Below are 24,287 nucleotides of genomic sequence, written 5' to 3'. Positions count from 1 at the left end.
TACTTACATAGGCCGAAAAAGACTTGCCTCCATCAAGTCCAGCCTTTCTCACAACTGTTGATCAAAAAGAAGACATAAAATCCAGTTTGAAGTGCTTTCCAATTTTGCAGTAAACTACAAAGAATTTCCATCTTGATACCAGAATGGCAGTCAGATCTCTCCTTGGATCAAGAAGCTGTTACCCCATATCATAAAAATGATTATGTTTTTGCAAGAATTCTTCCAGTTACATAAAAACAAAGAAACATAGAATGTGACGGCAGATGAGAACCATTCAACCCATCTAGTCTGCCCAATTTAAATACTATCTTTAGTCCCTGGCCTTAGCTTATAAGATAAGCCTTATGCCTATTCCACGCATGCTTAAACTCCTTCACTGTGTTAACCTCTACCACTTCAGCTGGAAGGCTATTCAATGCATTCACCACCTCTCAGTAAAGTAATACTTCTTGATATTATTTTTAAACCTTTGCCCCTTTAATTTAAGACTATGTCCTCTTGTTGTGGTAGTTTTTCTTTAAATATAGTCTCCTCCTTGTGTTGATTCCCTTTATGTATTTAAATGTTTCTATCATATCCCCCCCCTGTCTTGTTTTTCCTCCAAGCTATACATGTTAAGATCCTTTAACATGTCCTGGTAAGTTTTATCCTGTAATCCATGAACCAGTTTAGTAGCCCTTTTCTGAGCTCTCTCCAAAGTATCAATATCCTTCTAAAGATACGGTCTCCAGTACTGCATACAATACCTCAAATGAGGTATCACCAGTGTTCTGTACAATGGCATGAGCACTTCCCTCTTTCAACTGCTAATACATCTCCCTATACAACCAAGCATACTGCTTGCTTTACTTTGTAAACATCTGTTCAGACTCTGATAAAACCACCTCTTCAGAGAGAATTCCACATCCTTATTGTTCTTACTTTAAAGATCCCTTTATTTTGCCTTAGACTAAATCTCAGTTCTTTCAATCTAAATCTATATGGATGACCTTGTGTCCAATATATATTCTGTTTATGAACAGATTTCCAGACAATGGTTTGTATTGGCCCCAAATACATTTGTATAATGCTATCCTATCCACTCTGAGGTACAGTTTTTTTAAAGTAAAGAAATCTGTTATCCTGTCTTCATACCTAAAATCTTCCATTCATCCTATTAATTTTGTAGTCCACCTCTGCACTTTTTCTAGAGCCTTAATATCCTTCTTTAAAACAGGTTCTCAACATTGCATGGCATATTTAAGATGTGGTCGGTCTTACAATAGATTTCTAAAGAGGGAAATAATATTTTTATCCTGATAACTACCCTTTTTATACATGACAATACCCTGGACTAGATTTAACAGACAGGGGATGTGTTATGAAGTACTTCCATTTACTCTTTTGCGTCTACCACATTAGTTCCTACGTCATAATATTGAGTTCATTTTGATCAATTGAAGCATGTTTTTGACACATTATTGCCCAATATTTCCAAATGCTCATTCATTTGAGAGATCCTATATAATTGTCATGGGGCTATGAGATGTGTACACTGTGCCTAACGTGAATGATATTAATTTCTTTAATTTTGCTTGATGTGTTTCTATTCTTTTCTTGTATGAGTACTATTTAGCCACCTTTACTCTATTTTAAATATATAGAAATCAGCAGGTCCCCAACCTTTGAGATCTAGCAATCCATATTTGATATATGCCCCAGGGACTCTTAATTTAATTAAAGTATCACTATAGTGTCAGGAAAATAAACTCGCTTTCCTGACACTATATAACCCCCCCACCCACCCACCCTCAGGGTCCCCCTCCTGCTCAGCCCTCACCTTTATCCAGAGCCGGGCTTCCTCGGCTCCCGAGTGGAGTGGAATGCACATGCGCAGCAAGAGTCGCGCGCACATTCAAACAGTCCTCAGGAAAGCATTTCTCAATGCTTTCCTATGGACGTTCTGCACGCTGAATGCGATTTTCGCATCCAGCGTTGCAGAAGCGCCTCTAACGGCTGTCAGGAAGACAGCCACTAGAGGCTGGATTAACCCTGCAATGTAAACATAGCAGTTTCTCTGAAACTGCTATGTTTACATCTGAAGGGTTAAAACCTGGGGGACCTGGCACCCAGATCACTTCATTGAACTGAAGTGGTCTGGGTGACTATAGTGTCCCTTTGAGCCAATACGAACTCAGAACTAATTATACTGGTTATTCCAGTATGTACCAGTTTGTTCCAGACATACCTATCTTTCTAATCTATGGAGATCTCACAAATTGAACATATGCTTGACGTCTATTCATAGTTGATGACCTAGTGATGATTATTACAACTAGAAAAATCCTTGAATCGACACTTAATATAAAAGTGGTAATATTTAGAAACAGTGTTTGTTACATTTACAAGGTTGAATGTGTATCAAGTGGATCACTTTGTTTATATTCTAAGCAATAGCTGTAATTCTTCCATATTGTTTATACACTGTCTCTCACATGCTTTCACATTACACAGAGGCTTTTCTATTTATGTTTTGTTCTGTTCATCACTATCTGTTGACATATATTAAGAGGCAGCCTGTAATTGTGGGAGGCGTTGCCCAGCTATATAAACTCAGGCCCCCTCCATCACAGGATTGTAACCAAGGGGTTATTTCACAACCTTTGACTTCTGGTTCTATTTCACTTATCAGGACATCCCTCCCACGCTGTTTTCGCTACAGGCCAAGTTCTCCCTGCTCCGGTCTACAGTACACTGCTGCATACGATCGACCGGCCTGGGAGACCTCCTCTAGTGGCCAACATTATTATGACACTATTATTTGGCACTGTTCTATGTTACATGTTAAGTTCACCTAATTTCGGGTATTTATTCACCTGTTTGTATCTACACTTTACTGCCCCCTAAAAAATCTGCTTTTATTACTACGATGTTCAATTTATTATGCATGCGTTAGTGTGGTGTATACTTCCTACTTAACAAAATTATCTCTAATACTTCATGTCTGTTATTTCCTGCCACTAATACGTTATGTACTATTCTAGGCTGACACCTCGTAGGTGCACGTTAATTACCAATGATCTTTTATACTTGTTTCCACGAAAGTTCAAATTACATCCTGCATTGTTCCCCCTCACTTTATTGGCAATTTGCTAAACCACTAAACGTAACGTCGTTCTCCTATACTCAGGGTTTGTATTGACATGTTTCCTTGCACAAAACCAAGTATGCCGCTCCTTTCCATATCAGCATACAAACTCCTGAACCCTACGCCCAAATGTACTCATATTTTCTGATGTTTCTCAAACAATATTTGCAGTTGCACTATACTCACGCAAGTTCGTTCATCCGGACTAACCCTTATAACATAGAAATAAAGTCTCTATGCCATCATCATCATCATCATCATCATCATCATCACTCTAGTCAATATTTCTACCATATTTACCAACGCTGGTAATGCACTTCCTCTACAGGCCATTCACAAGCCTCACAACTGCCTTAATTCCCCCACTCTCCTTTCTTATGCAACTATGACCTATGCAACTATGACCTTTTGCAAACTTATACATACTATGCACGTGCCCGCGCCCAGTGTAGTGAAGAGTATTGTATCTCCCCAAATATATATATATATATATAAAAATATATATATTTTTATTTATATATATATATATATATATGGCTGTATAAACCTGTAGGACCAAACATCCAGTCACTCGATTATGTCTATACCCAGTCATAGGTTACAGTCTCAGTTACAGTCCTCCCCAACCTTAGTGGAGTTCAAGGATCCTTACTCTACTCACTTATACAGGTTTATATTTAGTTTCTCATCCTATGTTCCTTGTACTTATTTTTAAGTTTACCCTCAATTAGACATGTGCAATTCGTTTCGGTCCGAATATGTATTCGGATGAATTTCGGGCAATTCGGACATTCGGGTACTTCCGAATGTCCGAATTGCTGAAATGCCGAAGTGCCGAATTGCCAAGGTCCCAAAGTTCCGAAATTACCGAAGTGCCGAAGTTGCCGAAGTTCCGAAGTGTCAAAGTGCCGAAGTTCCGAAGCACAGTATTGCCTAAGTACTAATATACTTACCCAGTGAAAGAAGAAAGATTTTACATTGTATACAATTTTAAAAAAAGTATACAAACATAACCAGGATTCACCTGTAAGCATTTGCAACACTTACAACAATCAAGTAACATACATTCATATAAAATGTAAGTTACTTGGCCAGTCAGTGTAATGATAGGAATGAATAAGTAGATAACTCCCTAATTCCCACGGTATTAGGGAGCTATCTACTAAAAGGCTGAAAGACCTAAATGGGTCTTTCAGCCAAATTTACTAATGATAAGTAAAGATTACTTAGTATTAGTAAATGATGCCCCTACTCGCTATACCACGAGTAGGGGCATGTCTATAAAACAGTGACCAGCCTGTGGTGCCCCTTCCCGAGCCCCCACCCTTGAGCGGTGGGTGGGGGCCCTAAATTATAATAAGGCGGGGGACCTAATGTTCTATAAGGGATCTGAACTCACTATACTCCTATTTGTGTACTTAGCATTTCTCATGTCCCGGAACAAGATGAGGAACTCTCATTACCTCATACCCGAGCCAGACCTCCCACCCCGGCTGGACCTAGCACCCCTACAGAGACTCTAAGCTCAGCTAGCCCTTGTTCCCTACGTTCCTGGACCATCCCAAGACTTTCCGCTGAATTACAGCGTTTAGGGATTCCATTCCCAGCCATAGCTTGCAAAGCTGAACTTTACAGACTCCTACTCACTAGTACCGGGACACCCCAGTCGGAGTCTCTGACAACTACAGTGAGATCAAGAGTTTGATGTCCGCTCTACTCACCTCCATTAATACTATTAACGTCCAACTAGAAACTGGAATCTCCTCAGTCACTGACACCCAGCCCACCCATGGGGCTTCCTACTCCCTCTCATAGTAACCTTATCTCTTTTGGACCCTATACCTAGCACATCTACTCACATCGTCACTTCCGCTCACTGAGGGCCCATGACCATACGCAAAGACATCCTGGATGGCAAGGACGTGAACTTAGTTTTCTTACTGATTGCCTCTCAGGATGTCTTAGAGAACAAATCTTACTGCTATGGTGATCTATCTATTGTTTTGAAAGTCAGAGACCGCAGACTCAACCATAAACTCACTATCCCTGAATTTGTCCTCGCTTTTGGACTTTGCCGTGATTTGCTCCACTTCACCTCACCGTAGGGAAGTGCTGGACCTCTACATGCATAAGTTGGTGGACCTGGGGCACAAGTACGGTGGTTTTTCTTTCTTTGACTATCACAAGTCATTTTCGGCCAAGGCTGCAGCAACCCATGCACAATTTAATACTCACACAGACTGGAGTAGGCATGATAGAGTTGTTCTGTCGTCACTTCGCTGGTCTCAAACCACTGGTCTTGTGCCATATGCTGGTGTTGTGCCATATGCGCTTCCATCTCCCATTCTACGAACTTATGCCCACTAGTTGTGCATCCTTCAGTTCTTCTACTGCTGAACACAGAGGCCTGAAAGACAAATTGGACAGGCCCATTTTGTACCTGGGCAAGGCTTAGATCTGCAACAATTTAAATTCGGGCAGTTGCGGTTTTAGCTTGTGCAGATTGCTGCATGTCTGCTCCATTTGTTACAGGGCACACACCAAAACTATGTGCCCTAACCATCTGTACCCAAAAAATGCCTGACTGAAGTTTGCATTGACAACTTGGCATACTACCTCCAAGCACACCCCTCCCATCACCTAGTCGACTTTCTTGTTCAATGTTTCACAGACGGTTTCCACACTGGGCTTGTCACACTTCCCACTGGTATTCATGAGTGTCAGAATCTACAGTCTGCTTCACTTGACCCCCACAATACTGATGTATTACTCAATAAAGAGTTGACAGTAGATTCATAATAGGCCCTTTTTTTACACCCCCTTTTTCGTGTTGGCTTACCAACCCCATAGGTTTAGCCACAGGAATATTTAACAATAAAAAATGTCTAATTATCGATTTATCAGCTCCACATTCATTGCCTACTCCAGCCTTAACTCATTGATTCCCTCCTAAGAGTTTTCCTTGCACTATGCAACAGTGGACGATGCCATTCATGCCATCTTGAAGGCAGGGGATGGTGCTAGGTTGGGAATAATTGATATTACCAATGCCTTCAAGCTATTACCTATACACCCATCCCTGTGGCATGTGCATGGTATAATGGTATAAAGTGGAGAGATACATATTACTTTATTTCTTTGCTACACCTTTGACATTTGGAGCAAAGAGTAGCCCCAAGCAGTGGTGTATCTTGGTTTTGTGCTGCCCTAGGCAGGACAAAACTCAGACCCCGCACACCACCCCCACCACTCCCTTCCCCCCTGCCCTGCCTACTAAATACACACACACATTCACTGACAGATACGCATACACTAGCTAACAGAAACACACACTCACTAACAGACACACACACACACACTAACAGACACACACAGTCAGACACACACACACACTAGCATACACACTCACTAACACACACACACAGTCAAACACACACAGTCAGACACACACACACACTAACAGACACACACACACTAACATACACACACAGTCAGACACACACACTAACAGACACACACAGTCAGACACATACACACACACACTAACAGACACACACACTAACAGAAAAAAGTAGTTGTGGTGGAGATAAAAATATCACAGGTGAGGAGTAAATAATATAGATAGAGATTAGACTCTACTGGACTAGATGAGGTTCCCACCTTATAGCCCCTTTAACTGCAATCTAAAAGTAAAATGTTAGATAAAATCTAACTAGCTGCCCAGGAGTAATATAGGAATATTAGATAGTGTTATAGAACAAAATATACAGAAATGTTTTAAATTACCTCTTTTTCAGCTTGTATGAGGTCTGATAAACAAATATCAGTATTTCCCTTAGAGTAACACACTAACAGACACACACACACACTCACTAACACACACACACTAACAGACACACACAGTCACACTAACACACAGTCACACACACACACACACACAGACACACACACTAACAGACACACACACTAACAGACACACACACACACTCACTAACACACACACTAACAGACACACACAGTCAGACACACAGTCACACTAACACACAGTCAGACACACACACACTAACAGACACACACACAGTCAGACACACACAGTCACACTAACACACAGTCAGACACACACAGCCAGGCACACACTAACACACAGTCAGACACACACAGTCAGACACACACACACACACTAACAGACACACACTCACTAACAGACACACACAGTCAGACACACTCTCTAACAGACACACACACACTCACTAACACACACACTAACAGACACACACAGTCAGACACAAACACACACTCACTAACATACACACACTAACAGACACACACACACAGTCACACACACACACAGTCAGACACACACACACACACAGTCAGACACACACACACACTAACAGACGCACACACACTCACTAACACACACACTAACAGACACACACAGTCACACTAACACACAGTCAGACACACACAGTCACACAGACACACACACACTAACATACACACACACTAACAGAAAAAAGTAGTTGTGGTGGAGATAAAAATCTCACAGGTGAGGAGTAAATAATATAGATAGAGATTAGACTCTACTGGACTAGATGGGGTTCCCACCTTATAGCCCCTTTAACTGCAATCTAAAAGTAAAATGTTAGATAAAATCTAACTAGATGCCCAGGAGTAATATAGGAATATTAGATAGTGTTATAGAACAAAATATACAGAAATGTTTTAAATTACCTCTTTTTCAGCTTGTATGAGGTCTGATAAACAAATATCAGTATTTCCCTTAGAGTAACACACTAACACACACACACACACTCACTAACACACACACACACACACTAACAGACACACACAGTCACACTAACACACACACACTCACTAACACACACACAGTCAGACACACACAGTAAGACACACACAGTCACACTAACACACAGTCAGACACACACACACTAACAGACACACACACAGTCAGACACACACAGTCACACTAACACACAGTCAGACACACACAGCCAGACACACACTGTCACACTAACACACAGTCAGACACACACAGTCAGACACACACACACACACTAACAGACACACACACACTAACATTCATTGCCTACTCCAGCCTTAACTCATTGATTCCCTCCTAAGAGTTTTCCTTGCACTATGCAACAGTGGACGATGCCATTCATGCCATCTTGAAGGCAGGGGATGGTGCTAGGTTGGGAATAATTGATATTACCAATGCCTTCAAGCTATTACCTATACACCCATCCCTGTGGCATGTGCATGGTATAATGGTATAAAGTGGAGAGATACATATTACTTTATTTCTTTGCTACACCTTTGACATTTGGAGCAAAGAGTAGCCCCAAGCAGTGGTGTATCTTGGTTTTGTGCTGCCCTAGGCAGGACAAAACTCAGACCCCCCCCACCCCGCGCACCACCCCCACCACTCCCTTCCCCCCTGCCCTGCCTACTAAATACACACACACATTCACTGACAGATACGCATACACTAGCTAACAGAAACACACACTCACTAACAGACACACACACACACACTAACAGACACACACAGTCAGACACACACACACACTAACATACACACTCACTAACACACACACACAGTCAGACACACACAGTCAGACACACACACTAACAGACACACACAGTCAGACACACACACACACACTAACAGACACACACAGTCAGACACACACACACACTAACAGACACACACACACTAACATACACACACAGTCAGACACACACACTAACAGACACACACAGTAAGACACATACACACACACACTAACAGACACACACACTAACAGAAAAAAGTAGTTGTGGTGGAGATAAAAATATCACAGGTGAGGAGTAAATAATATAGATAGAGATTAGACTCTACTGGACTAGATGAGGTTCCCACCTTATAGCCCCTTTAACTGCAATCTAAAAGTAAAATGTTAGATAAAATCTAACTAGATGCCCAGGAGTAATATAGGAATATTAGATAGTGTTATAGAACAAAATATACAGAAATGTTTTAAATTACCTCTTTTTCAGCTTGTATGAGGTCTGATAAACAAATATCAGTATTTCCCTTAGAGTAACACACTAACAGACACACACACACACACTCACTAACACACACACACTAACAGACACACACAGTCACACTAACACACAGTCACACACACACACAGACACACACACTAACAGACACACACACTAACAGACACACACACTAACAGACACACACACACACACTCACTAACACACACACTAACAGACACACACAGTCAGACACACACAGTCACACTAACACACAGTCAGACACACACAGTCAGACACACACACACTAACAGACACACACACAGTCAGACACACACAGTCACACTAACACACAGTCAGACACACACAGCCAGACACACACAGTCACACTAACACACAGTCAGACACACACAGTCAGACACACACACACTAACAGACACACACACACTAACAGACACACACAGTCAGACACACTCACTAACAGACACACACACACTCACTAACACACACACTAACAGACACACACACTAACAGACACACACAGTCAGACACAAACACACACTCACTAACATAAACACACTAACAGACACACACAGTGTCAGACACACACACACACACACAGTCAGACACACACACACACACTAACAGACGCACACACACTCACTAACACACACACTAACAGACACACACAGTCACACTAACACACAGTCAGACACACACAGTCACACAGACACACACACACTAACATACACACACACTAACAGAAAAAAAAGTAGCTGTGGTGGAGATAAAAATCTCACAGGTGAGGAGTAAATAATATAGATAGAGATTAGACTCTACTGGACTAGATGGGGTTCCCACCTTATAGCCCCTTTAACTGCAATCTAAAAGTAAAATGTTAGATAAAATCTAACTAGATGCCCAGGAGTAATATAGGAATATTAGATAGTGTTATAGAACAAAATATACAGAAATGTTTTAAATTACCTCTTTTTCAGCTTGTATGAGGTCTGATAAACAAATATCAGTATTTCCCTTAGAGTAACACACTAACACACACACACACACACACACACACACACTCACTAACACACACACACTAACAGACACACACAGTCAGACACACACAGTCACACTAACACACAGTCAGACACACACACACTAACAGACACACACACAGTCAGACACACACAGTCACACTAACACACAGTCAGACACACACAGCCAGACACACACAGTCACACTAACACACACACACACACTCACTAACACACACACTAACAGACACACACAGTCAGACACACACAGTCACACTAACACACAGTCAGACACACACACACTAACAGACACACACACAGTCAGACACACACAGTCACACTAACACACAGTCAGACACACACAGCCAGGCACACACTAACACACAGTCAGACACACACAGTCAGACACACACACACACTAACAGACACACACACACTAACAGACACACACAGTCAGACACACTCTCTAACAGACGCACACACACTCACTAACACACACACTAACAGACACACACAGTCACACTAACACACAGTCAGACACACACAGTCACACACACACACACACACACACTAACAGACGCACACAGTCAGACACACACACACACTAACAGACACACACAGTCAGACACACACACACTAACAGACACACACAGTCAGACACACACACACTAACAGACACACACACACTAACAGACACACTCACTAACAGACACACACACACAAACTCACTAACACACACACTAACAGACACACACACACACACACACACTAACAGACACACACACACACACACTAACAGACACACACAGTCAGACACAAACACTAACAGACACACACACTAACACACACACTAACAGACACACACAGTCAGACACACACTGTCAGACACACACACACACTAACAGACACACACAGTCACACACACAAACTAACAGACACAGTCAGACACACACACACACACACACACTAACAGACACACACAATCAGACACAAACACACTAATAGAGACACACACTAACAGACACACACAGTCAGACACACACAGACACTCACTCACATTAACACACTCACTTTTTTTTATTTAACCCCCCCCGCCTCCTTACCTTTGGGAATGCTGAGGGGGGGGGAGGGTCTCCCATTCCCTAGGGGTCCAGTGGCTGCTTGGCTGCTGGTCGGTCGGCGCTAGCGAGGGAGCACTTTCCCGAGCTCTCTGCTCAGCACCCTTGCACGCCGCCCGCAAAGTGATGCTGGGAGCTGAAATATGACATCATATTCCAGCTCCCAGCATCACTCTGCAGGCGGCGCGCAAGGGAGCTGAGCAGAGAGCTCAGGGGGAATGCTCCCTCGCCAGCGCCACCCGCCCGCCCGCCCGCCCGGACTGTTAGCCGCAAGGCTAACAAGGCATTTGCTCTGGGCATTTGGGGGTGGCTTTTTTTGCCGCCCCCTGGAAAATGCCGCCCAAGGCAAATGCCTTGTTTGCCTCGCGGCTAAAACCTCCCTGGCCCCAAGTTGTTCAACTTGTTTGCTGACACACTATGTTGGCTCCTTCTCAATGTATGTAATTGTCCATCAGTCATACATTACTTAGACGACTTTCTCACAAACTATATTGCCTATCACTCAATGATCTAAATCCAAATACGCCTCTACTCATACTACATGGCAGACCTCTCACCACTATCAAAGTCATATTGTCTATTAGAACACTTTTCATTCCAGATATACCTCTGGGTACATAGAACAAACAAGAGGCTGTGCAAAAAGTTGCTGTGTGCACACCATGGTGCTACTGGTATTTATTTGGAGGACAGAATATCACAAACCTTTCGGGTATTCCCTTTCTCAGTGCACCATGAACCTCACCCAGAACAGGAATTGAATCAAGCATTTCAAGATTTAGGGTTTTGCCCTTTTATTACAGACCTACCTGAATATTGGTTCTGGCACACCAAACCCGTCTTCTACAGACTTCTATTTGCTCATTATTACGACTATTGTCACCGGACTAAAAATATTAAGTTGCAGCCTGTAATTATGGTAGGGGTTACCCGGCTATATAAATTAAGTCCCCTCCATCACAGGACCACCAACGATGGCTTCATCCCTCTCACCTCTCCTCTTTTTCTAATTTACTTGGTGGGCCCTCTTTTATTACAGGCCTAACCGGTACGTTGGTTCTGGCATACCACAACTGACTTGTACATACTTCTAGTTGCTCATTATTACGTCTTTTGTCCCCGACTACAAATATTTAAAATTAAGAAATAAAGGTCCTTGGTTTTACTCATCCTACTTTAGGATCGCTGGACTTTAGGTCCAAGATCTCATTTTTGGGTTTTAGTTTGTGAAGTTATAGGGTTATTTTCCTTCAGTAGGAGTAAGAGACATCTGCTTTCAGGGAGGGTCTAACCTGTGGTTTTATCATTGGGATAAGGAAGTGTAATATATTGGAGCTGTGCTCATTAACTTTGTGGTATGCTTAGTCCATGATGTACCTTTGTCACAGATACGGATCATATTAATAAATGTTTAATTGTAGTTGTTAATGGTACTTGACAGGAAGAATCCATTGCTTGTGGTCTTGTAGGAAAAGGCTTAAGAATTCATTGCTGTAAATTGGAACGGAGGAGAGCTCCCAAAGTGGTCAGCAGTAGAGAGGGTGATGCAGAGAAATAGAACATTAGAAAGAGAAGATGGGCACTTAGGGGCATCTATAAACCCGGAATATAGATGGGCACTATGGGATGATTATTGTTTGACCCCTGGATAAAACTTACTATAGTTATTCCTCTTTGTCAGCCTACCGTCCCTTTAGATCCTTGGAACAATGAATGCGGTATGTGTGTGGTAATTCAAGTATAGGCACCCGAAGATACCTCTTGGGATTTGTCTCATTCCTAGGCTTAAAGTTTTTTAATTTTTTTTTTTTTTTTAGATACTCATTTATTTACTTATTTATGATTTTTATATATATATATATATATATATATATTTTTTTTTTTCTATTGTCTATATATATTTAAATTTAGGGGAAATTGTGTAAGAGCCGGGATGAGGACAATATGTTGAGGTAATTTATAAGCTAATACCTGTACTGTGTTATAATAGTATAATAATATATTGTTAACTGATAGGTCGATTGTTTTTTATGTTTTATGTAACATTGTGTCAAAGTGAAATTATTGTGAAGAAATTTGCACTTATTTGAGTTTTATGTATTTTGTGACAAAATCAATAAAAGATCTTTAATACAAAAAAAAAAAAAGAATTCATGTTTAGTGAATAAATCCCTATTCCTATAAACTGACCTATGCACTAGTGAAGATGTATGACTTCAACTGCTCAATGCGGTCATACGTAACTATCTCCCATGTTCTTAAATCCGCTTTTGCCTTGTTTTTTTCTATTTCCTGTTATACCTTGAGCGCAATGTGATTCCGGTTACAGCAACAATATGGTGCTTGAATATTGGATAGGTACAAAGTATCTTGGTAGCACATGTAGGGCTAGATTATAGTAGATAAATAGGACAATATCTTTAATAATAATATAGCATTGAGAATTTTCTATAGATGTCAGTGGTAAATATGCAACTCAATAACAAGAGCTACATATATCTCATCTAATAGAATACATAAGGTCTTATTATGCTTTGAAAACTGTTGATGAATTCAGTAAAAATAATTATATTATCATTTTATTTCAAAAGCAGGGATACATTTTGTTCAGCTACCACAAGTAAAAAGGAGAAAGTTGTCATATGAAAAGGTGCCAGGAAGACGTGATGGTCAGACTCGTCTTAAGTTTTTTTAAAGGCATGGATTACCTTCAAAGCCTTCAATGGTGGTGATGTTTCCATTGTTGTTAATCTATCTTTCAATTTGTCATGAAATTGCTTGTTACAATCCCCTTTGGTTAAATATCAAATAAATTGCATAGTACATATTTCAATTTGTTGTTTCAATCTATTACACAAACTTGTTTTATTATTTCTGTGGAACCAACAATGAATATAGTGCTTCACAAAAGTAACATAATGTGATGAAAGATTCTCTCTATTTTTTCATCAATAGTTTGCTCCTTTATGGCAATGGAATGTGATTAATTTCTATAATTGCATTTTAATAGGTTTTAGAATAAAGAATATACAAAAAGCAGAGAACATCAAAAGCAGTTCCAAAACAGAATGATCAAATTGTAAATGACAGGGGATCACAGCACCGCAAGTGTTGTTGTATAAAGACAAATAATAAACCACTGAACTCGAAATTCTAAATGGTAACATAATGGGTGTATAGCTCTTCCCCTAAAGCAAATGAGAAAAGGGGGCATTGAAGGGACAAGTGGGAATAAAACATGGGTTTTCAGGCAAAATATAGAAATTGAATATGGAGCAGGAAAGACACTTCAGAAAAGTTGTATAAAAACTGGGTAGTATTTTCAGTATTATTCACTGAAGTCTGAATTGTGTTGAATTCCAAGTGTATTTCACATTTTAGACCAAAATAGCTTACCTGGAGAAATTTTAAGTCAGCTATGTTTTCAGTTTGCTATTTTGGCCTTACATTTGAAATAAACTTAGAATTCCTAAAAATATGTATTTTAGTAAATAATCCTGTTTGTTATAGTAGGGTATATCATCACAACATGTAGCCAAATTAGGCAAGTCTAAATGATAAACCCAGTTTAACCATAAACTGTTTAGGGACTCCTGAGTTCTACAGGGAGTGCAGAATTATTAGGCAAGTTGTATTTTTGAGGATTAATTTTATTATTGAACAACAACCATGTTCTCAATGAACCCAAAAAACTCATTAATATCAAAGCTGAATATTTTTGGAAGTAGTTTTTAGTTTGTTTTTAGTTATAGCTATTTTAGAGGGATATCTGTGTGTGCAGGTGACTATTACTGTGCATAATTATTAGGCAACTTAACAAAAAACAAATATATACCCATTTCAATTGTTTATTTTTACCAGTGAAACCAATATAACATCTCAACATTCACAAATATACATTTATGACATTCAAAAACATAACAAAAACAAATCAGTGACCAATATAGCCACCTTTCTTTGCAAGGACACTCAAAAGCCTGCCATCCATGGATTCTGTCAGTGTTTTGATCTGTTCACCATCAACATTGCGTGCAGCAGCAACCACAGCCTCCCAGACACTGTTCAGAGAGGTGTACTGTTTTCCCTCCTTGTAAATCTCACATTTAATGATGGACCACAGGTTCTCAATGGGGTTCAGATCAGGTGAACAAGGAGGCCATGTCATTAGATTTTCTTCTTTTATACCCTTTCTTGCCAGCCACGCTGTGGAGTACTTGGACGCGTGTGATGGAGCATTGTCCTGCATGAAAATCATGTTTCCTGAAGGATGCAGACTTCTTCCTGTACCACTGCTTGAAGAAGGTGTCTTCCAGAAACTGGCAGTAGGACTGGGAGTTGAGCTTGACTCCATCCTCAACCCGAAAAGGCCCCACAAGCTCATCTTTGATGATACCAGCCCAAACCAGTACTCCACCTCCACCTTGCTGGCGTCTGAGTCGGACTGGAGCTCTCTGCCCATCAAGACTCACTCTCATTTCATCAGTCCATAAAACCTTAGAAAAATCAGTCTTGAGATATTTCTTGGCCCAGTCTTGATGTTTCAGCTTGTGTGTCTTGTTCAGTGGTGGTCGTCTTTCAGCCTTTCTTACCTTGGCCATGTCTCTGAGTATTGCACACCTTGTGCTTTTGGGCACTCCAGTGATGTTGCAGCTCTGAAATATGGCCAAACTGGTGGCAAGTGGCATCTTGGCAGCTGCATGCTTGACTTTTCTCAGTTCATGGGCAGTTATTTTGCGCCTTGGTTTCTCCACACGCTTCTTGCGACCCTGTTGACTATTTTGAATGAAACGCTTGATTGTTTGATGATCACGCTTCAGAAGCTTTGCAATTTTAAGAGTGCTGCATCCCTCTGCAAGATATCTCACTATTTTGACTTTTCTGAGCCTGTCAAGTCCTTCTTTTGACCCATTTTGCCAAAGGAAAGGAAGTTGCGTAATAATTATGCACACCTGATATAGGGTGTTGATGTCATTAGACCACACCCCTTCTCATTACAGAGATGCACATCACCTAATATGCTTAATTGGTAGTAGGCTTTCGAGCCTATGCAGCTTGGACTGAGACAACATGCATAAAGAGGATGATGTGGTCAAAATACTCATTTGCCTAATAATTCTGCACTGCCTGTAGAATTGTACGAACCCAGAACTTAAGTAGCTTTAAATGAACACTGCAGTCACCTAAATAACTTTTGCTTAACGAAGCAGATTTAGTGTATAGATTAGGCATAGGCAACCTTCGGCACTGCAGTTTCCTACCCCTGGTATAGATCATGCTGCTCAGGTTTTCACTACTCAATTCACTGCCATTTATTAGTTAAATCACTTTGTTTCTGTTTATGCAGCCCTTGTGACACCTCCCCTGACTCTGATTTACAGCCTGCATGAAAAAAAACTGGTTTCACTTTCAATTAAATGTAATTTACCTTAAACAATTGTAGCTCTTTCTCTGTAAATTGAACTTTAATCACATACAGGAGGCTCTTGCAGGGTCTAGCAAGCTATTAACATAGCAGGGGATAAGAAAATCTTAATTAAACAACTTTAGAATAAAGGAAGGATAAACTTTAGATGACTCTTTACAGGAAGTGTTTAGGAAGCCTGTGCAAGTCACATGCAGGGAGGTATGACTAGGGTACATAAACTAAGTGATTTAACTCATAAATGGCAGATAATTGAGTAGTGAGAATGCAGGGACATGATCTATACACCAAAACTGCTTCATTAAGCTAAATTTGTTTTGGTGACCATAGTGTCCCTTTAAGATCCTTCACTGTCTTGATACAAAACCAAAATGAGGGAAACGTCTTCTCCAATTCAGGCCCCCTATCAAAGTTGAAAACTATAGAGATTATTGTAATAGGGTTGGGCTAATATTTTAATTACGTGAGTATAAGACTCATATGGTAAAGGTAAAAGACATGTTTTGCATTCCAGTTCAATTTTATACTAACAAGAATTTAGATTTTGCTATTCGTATTTATTAGTTATTATACGAAACTCGCTTTTCTGAGTTGAAGAATAGCAATAGCAACCAGATGTTCTTCAGATGTGAATAGTTTAGTGGCATTCTTGCATAATTATTGCAGAGCATGATGGGATATTCAGTTAACCATCAGACACAAGCTATATATGGGTGATGTGGCTTGCCATTGAAAATTAAAGGTTGTCCCTGCTCTGTTAAATTAAATTACGAAGCATGATATTTAGATGAAATATTAAATTTTCCATTTTTTCTAAATTGTAAATAGAGCTGCATTCAGTAATAATGCTGGAGATCTGTAGTTGCACAATATTAGCTTAATTTGAGAATAAAGCCCACATATACTTTTGAATTTCCTCTGTAATTAGCCAGAAAATCAGAACCACTTGAGAATACAAAATATATATATTTTTTTATTAATACCTTTTAATAATGAAATTCATTTCAGACAACATTGAAAAAACAAAATTCTGAATAGGCTGAATGTGGAGACAATTTCAATGTCCTATAACATTTTCTGCAAATTTGGATTTGACAAAATTATTGTACGTTTAAAATTGTTTACGGACTTTGTTCAATCAGTGCTCATCCTTGAGTATTGTTTGAACATCCATTATTCATTTGTAACCAACAAAATGTATTACTAAAAATGTTAGTAAAAGTTACTAAAAATAATGTTAGCGCTTAAACTCACACCTACAGGAACACTGGGAGATCTCTATAGCAAACTGTGATAAAGTGAAATTTTCAATGTATAGATAAAAATAACAGTTTTTTATAAATATATCTGTTTTTCTTCCACACTGTTCAGTCTATGGTGAACAGACTTTTTTTGTGTGTGTGTTTTATGGCATGGGGTGATAATAAAATCAAAACTCAATTTCACATATTAAAATTACTACAAATAGAAGAATAAATGAACAAAATGTTACATTACAATTTGTGCAAAAAAATTAAGATTTGAAGTAATGAAATACCCCCATAAATTAATTAAAGGAACACTATAGTCACCTAAATTACTTTAGCTAAATAAAGCAGTTTTAATGTATAGATCATTCCCCTGCAATTTTACTGCTCAATTCACTGTAATTTAGGAGTTAAATCACTTTGTTTCTGTTTATGCAGCCCTAGCCACACCTCCACTGGCTATGATTGACTGAGCCTGCATGAACAAAAAACTGGTTTCACTTTCAAACAGGTGTAATTTACCTTAAATAATTGTATCTCAATCTCTAAATTGAATCACATACAGGAGGCTCTTGCAGGGTCTAGCAAGCTATTAACATAGCAGGGGATAAGAAAATCTTAATTAAACAGAACTTGCAATAAAGAAAGCCTAAATAGGGCTCTCTTTACAGGAAGTGTTTATGGAAGGCTGTTCAAGTCACATGCAGGGACGTGTGACTAGGGTTCATAAACAAAGGGATTTAACTCCTAAATGGCAAAGGATTGAGCAGTGAGGCTGCAGGGGCATGTTCTATACACCAAAACTGCTTCATTAAGCTAAAGTTGTTCAGGTGACTATAGTGTCCCTTTAATTCAAGTTGCTCTGTGAATATAAGGATTGGTTTTATCCTTGTCCTTAAACAGAAGATGCTTTGTGAATTAGTCTGTAGAAATGTCTTGCTTGTACACAAATTATTGCCACTCCATTCAACAAAAGGATTGACGTATAGGGTCATGATTGTTTTTGCATTGTGAATTAAGGTATGATAAATGATTTGCCTACTGATACCCACTGAAATGCACAGGAGAAAAAAAAGTGTTTGGTACTCCTAAATGTTTTCATTACTTGCACTTGGTAAGTTGCTTAGTTTTTTTTCACCGCTAGCTACAAATTTTGTGTTTATGGAGGATGCATTTTTATATAACCGAGATGGGTGCCCAAACCATGGTTTTACCTTAATTGTACAGAGAGTATTTTCCTTAAAATCTGCTAAAACAACAAAGTGGAATGAGATGAATTCCCTAAAAGCTAGTATTATGATGTACTAAATAATGTGATGTACTGTCTCAGGGTGGCTGTATTTAAAAAAAAAAAAAATTAAAAAAAAAGCGCAAAAGGAAAAGCTTAGATTTTTGTATCCACCCCTTTATAACCTGTCAATCCCTACTGCTTGCTTCTACTTCAGTAGAAATCACAGCAGTTGATAGTAATTGATATGCTTTATAATTTCCAGGATTTAGCAAGCTCAGTGTTTGGCTGATAAGCTGGCACTTAGCATTGTTACTGGTACTGCTCACTATGCTAGCTACAGGGGTGGATGTCATCTTTTGGCCTTTGGAGGTAGGTTCAGGCACATAAAACTTACAGATCAATGTGAATAACCATACTCAAGCTAAATCATGCTATATATGTGTTTGACAGATGGAGGCTGCTGGAGGTGGAGTGAGGTGTGATACCATATACCTGCAACATTTATTAGTATGACATATGCAGCAAATAAAGAGATCCGTGCATTCCTAATATATGTCAAATCAAAATTCCCTGCAACTACACTGCCACGAATGACCACTGGCATGGATAATGTATGTCATGTGCACGGTCTCATTTCATACTGCATTCATATTATACATACTCACCATTGTTTGGCAGCTTGATCAACCCCAAATAATGCAGGGTACTGCAGCATATCCTAGTGAGCCAGCAGCCAGTTCAGGCCTGGAGTATGTTAAGATTACAGGCCACAAGCCCACTCGTACTACTTGGCCACTAAGGGCCTGCTGCAAATTCTTTCTGTCTCACTCTTGCATTATTGTGCCAATTAACCGCCGAATGCACTTTCTGCACTTTTAATCCACAGAGAAATAGAGATTCAGTCCACATTCCTTGTATGCTAGTGAGACAACATACCACAACTCCTGTACGAATGGTCGAGGGGGACAATTGACCTTTCTTATTTCCCATTGCTTTTCTTATCTTTTTCCACACTCAGAAAGATCCTCTCTTCTTCTGTTTACAGTACTTTGCTTTTGGTCAGTGTATGTTCAGAATATTCAGGGAACATTTTATAAAGACTAAGCAGAAGCAAGTATAAATCAATATGCTAAGTTTGGAACAGTCATCTTCAAACTTTGTGGCTGGTACCTCCATATCTAGTAGCCACTTTTTCTTTCTGCAACTTCATTAATCCAAAGAATTATTAAGCTAAGAAAAAGTTCTATAAATACATTTTGAAGAAAAGAACATTTAAAAAAAAAAAAAAAAGTGTAACAAAGGCACTATGTGGAGGGTGTGAATATTCAGTGGGACAAGGTCAACAAAGCAGGACATGAATGCAAACCCAACATTAATTTAAGCCACAGTATTTAGCAAATGGCCTTATGATCATATGGTCTTCTTGAATGCAAACCTAAATAGAATCACCAATCATGCATCAATGGAAGGGGAAATTACCTGAGATGGGCTGTCATTATCCGTGGTAATGGACAGGGAAACAGCTTGTCCCCATGCAGCGTAATGGAGGTGTGTTGGCCTGTCACCATCCTGGGCCATTGGGAAGATGGCTTGTCACCGTGCTGGATAATGGAGGAGGAGATGGTCTGTCCCATAACAGGTTAAGAAATAGGGGATGGCCTGTCCCATAACAGGTAAAGCAGGAGGAGATGTAAGCTTTCAGGCGTGCAGAGGTAACCAATTATTGCACAGCATGTATTTAAAGCAAAGGCGCTCAAGGTATCTAAACCACTCCCTGAAGTGGTATAATCACAGCTATACGCTGTGATCATTTATTTTAAATTCTGTTTTACTATATACATATGAAATACTTGTAGATGAATGCATTATATGTATATTAATTTCTGATTTATAATTTGTACTACAACTGTGTGTGTATATAGATTAACTTGGATTATTTTTTTATTTATACTGATCATGTAATAAACTTATTTTATATATTGATAATAGGAATGCAGGTATTCTTTTAGCATATAATGGAGGGGTAGATAACCCGTCACCAGGCTTGTTAATGGAGAAGGATGCTGGGCAATGGAGTTGAATAAGACTTGTTCACCATACCAGGTAATGGAGGGGGAGATGACCTGTCACCGTACTGATATTATGAGGCACTATGAAGGAGTCACTATAAAGTAAGCTAAGACGGATAGACAGACATCTGGAAATAAAGCATGATGATGAACTAAGGTAGCATATAAAAACAGAAGCAGTAATAGGAATCTAGAACAAAATGCAGAAAACTATATTTTGAATGTAATATTATTGACCTTGATACCCGCCTGCTCTACTGTTCAGGATATAAGACTGGTGTGCCAAGATTGAACTGGTAAATGTTAAAAAAGGTCAAAAGACAATGCTTTTTGTTTGTAATGTTAATAAATTATACAAATGTGCAAAGAAGAAAACAATGCTAATTACATACTGTAGGTAATTACTTAAAATAAAAAAAAATAAAAACACTAGAATCCTAAATAAATTTAATCTTACAATTTGACTACATCACCAACACAATTAGGCGAGAGACATACATGAAAGCAATACATTGTGCATTAATTTAAAAAGTATTTAATGTTGTATTACAAATTAGAAAAGTGTAATGGCTTTAAAAATATTAATATAGTTTTTAAAAAATATTACCACTGTATTCTTAGTGTGCAAGCAAATGGGCTTAAATCAATGTAACATTTACCCCTGCTGCTCCCATCCCTACCACAAAACCCCTGAAATATACATCTCTCTCTCACACAGGAAAACATTATCTTATGAATATTACGTATACGTCTTTTTTAAAATAACTAATAAATACATAAAGGGGGATTGGCCACATCATTTTAGAATTGTACTGGAATAGAAGGCTGTTCTTTCCCATCAGAGATCTTTGAGTGTCTCTTGCCTAAAATAAAGAGAAACAGATATATTTAGATTATAATAAACATTTGAAAAGAGCAGTGAAGGAAATCTACATGGATAAATATTTCTAATGCTAAATATAGTATGAACACTAAGAGATGGTTGTGTTTACAAAACTAGTAAAACAAAATAATTGCAAAAAAATTTTTTTTAAAAATCAAGTGAGATAGAAGGGTTTTTTGAAGTTTTAACATTTAGATTGTTGATAAGTAGGAGACATATGGTGAATGTGAAAAAAACTCACTCCAGGAACCAAAATAACCTCATCGAAATTAAGTTGTTATGGTGCCAGTAGGCACTCTTACCTAAAGGGATTAAATCGTTCTCGAATGGTTTAACCCCAAAGTTGCCTCCAGCCACGATGTCCACTCCTCCCTTGGTGGCATTCGGCTTCTGGATTTTCACTTACAGGAAGCAAAGAGTGCGGCTTCCTGTAAGTGAACATTCAAAAGCCAGATACCACCAGGGGGGTGGACATCGCTGCTGGAGGCAACTTATAGGTTAGACTATTCTAAAATGGTGCCGCTGGAGGCCTCCTGGAACCATAACAACTTACTTTAGATTAAGTTGTTTTGGTGTCTGGAGTGGCCCTTTACGTTCAATAATATCAGCATTATTAAGTTATAACATCTAGTCTCATGACATGCTTGAAAACTAGCAAACATTAAACATTATTTTCTGTTTAAAGGCGAACTGTCACTTTCCAGGATTTTGTAATGTTATGTTTACATATCCTTATATTTAATAATATCAAATGTAAAAATCCACATCTCTTTATCCTGCAACTGGGTGCCTCAATCTTTGCTCCCAGTCATTTATTGTTATAAACTCTGTCCTTTGCATCTGATAGTGAACATAGAGAAAGCACACAGAGAAAAGAGAAGAGGAAAAAATGAAACAATATTTTTATTTCTCTTCTTTATTTGCAATGTTTGCCCTGGCTTTGCCTTGTCTGAACTGGATCATGATGTAATTTGCTAAATATTTAATAATAATGTAAAATAAATCTAATGAATAAGGTTAACAGAAGTTAAATATGATTTTCAATAATGTATTAAAAGGTGTAAATTCTAGGGGGCGGAGCCGGCGCCCAAACGAGCTGTACGTGTCTCGGAGCTGCTCCGCAAGACGGCCTGAGAAAAAAACAACCAACGGCTGAAATACCCGCGATCCAGACCCATGCAGGTGGCTGCCCGCACCCCGACACTATGGGGAAAAAGAACAAAAAGCTGCGACCGGACCCGGGATCGGGGTCGCAAGATATAGACGCTTATATGCGCACAGTCGCACAGCCTGCACCCGCCAAGATGGCGCCTGCATCCGAGTACACGCTGTCCTCGGAGGAGGACAGCAGCACAGCCGACCTCTCCCCTATACTGAGGCGGTGATCGGGGCAAGCAGCGACAACAGCACTGGAAGACTCGACCCCAACCACAAAGGCAGACATCAAAGCCCTGGTGGCAGAGATCCAAGTTCAAGGCAGATCTGGCGCCAATTAAAGAGGCAGTCACCACCCTTACCACACGCATGGACACAGTGGAAGAGAATATGACAGGCCACAAGCTGGCACAGTCAGCCACAGATGCAGCACTTGGTGCCCTGCAGAAGCAGTGCGCTGACCATCAGGCCCAGCTTGCTAACCTAGAGGATAAAGCCAGGGCACGCAACCTAAGGATCAAGGAAGTGCCGGAAACCGTTGCAGAAGCAGAACTCCCTCACTACTGCAGGAGGCTCCTTGCCACCCTCCTCATGCCCAAACAGTCTAAACAGTCTAAACAGCTGGTGGTGGACTAATGCTTCAGGCTCAACAAGGCGACCAACGCAACCCAAGAGGTACCCAGGGAAGTACTGCTCAAAATGGTGACCGGGTGTTATTATGGGAGCAGTGAGAGACACCCCCACAGTATCCTTTGAGGGAGCACAACTAGCATTTTTCCGGGATTTCTCCAGACATACTCTATCCTGGCGGAGATCTCTCAGCTTCTCCAAGAGAAATCCATAGCCTACAAATGGGGACCCCGCCGATTACTCACTGACAAAGCGGGGAAGACCCACACAATATCACACCCTAGTGAGGCGACAACCTTCCTGCAAGCCCTTGGCCT

At 39.8% G+C, this 24,287-nt stretch overlaps 2 protein-coding genes across 2 annotated transcripts in view; both read right to left on the bottom strand.

Moving 5' to 3' along the window:
• SMC2 (structural maintenance of chromosomes 2) overlaps positions 1-24,287 on the bottom strand; it is a 446,565-nt gene that overhangs the window by 215,864 nt on the left and 206,414 nt on the right. The gene's annotated exons all lie outside the window — the stretch shown is intronic.
• The window catches only part of GNG10 (G protein subunit gamma 10), a 59,825-nt gene continuing 57,359 nt past the window's right edge, over positions 21,822-24,287 (bottom strand). Inside the window, exon 3 of the mRNA XM_063455294.1 lies at positions 21,822-22,165. The gene's annotated coding sequence lies outside the window, so the exon portion shown is untranslated. The remainder of the gene's footprint in view (positions 22,166-24,287) is intronic.

This window comes from Pelobates fuscus, chromosome 5 (assembly GCF_036172605.1).
Source record: "Pelobates fuscus isolate aPelFus1 chromosome 5, aPelFus1.pri, whole genome shotgun sequence".
NCBI lineage: Eukaryota > Metazoa > Chordata > Amphibia > Anura > Pelobatidae > Pelobates > Pelobates fuscus.
The sequence above is the reverse complement of the archived record's forward strand: the minus strand, read 5'-3'. Positions and strand labels throughout refer to the sequence as shown.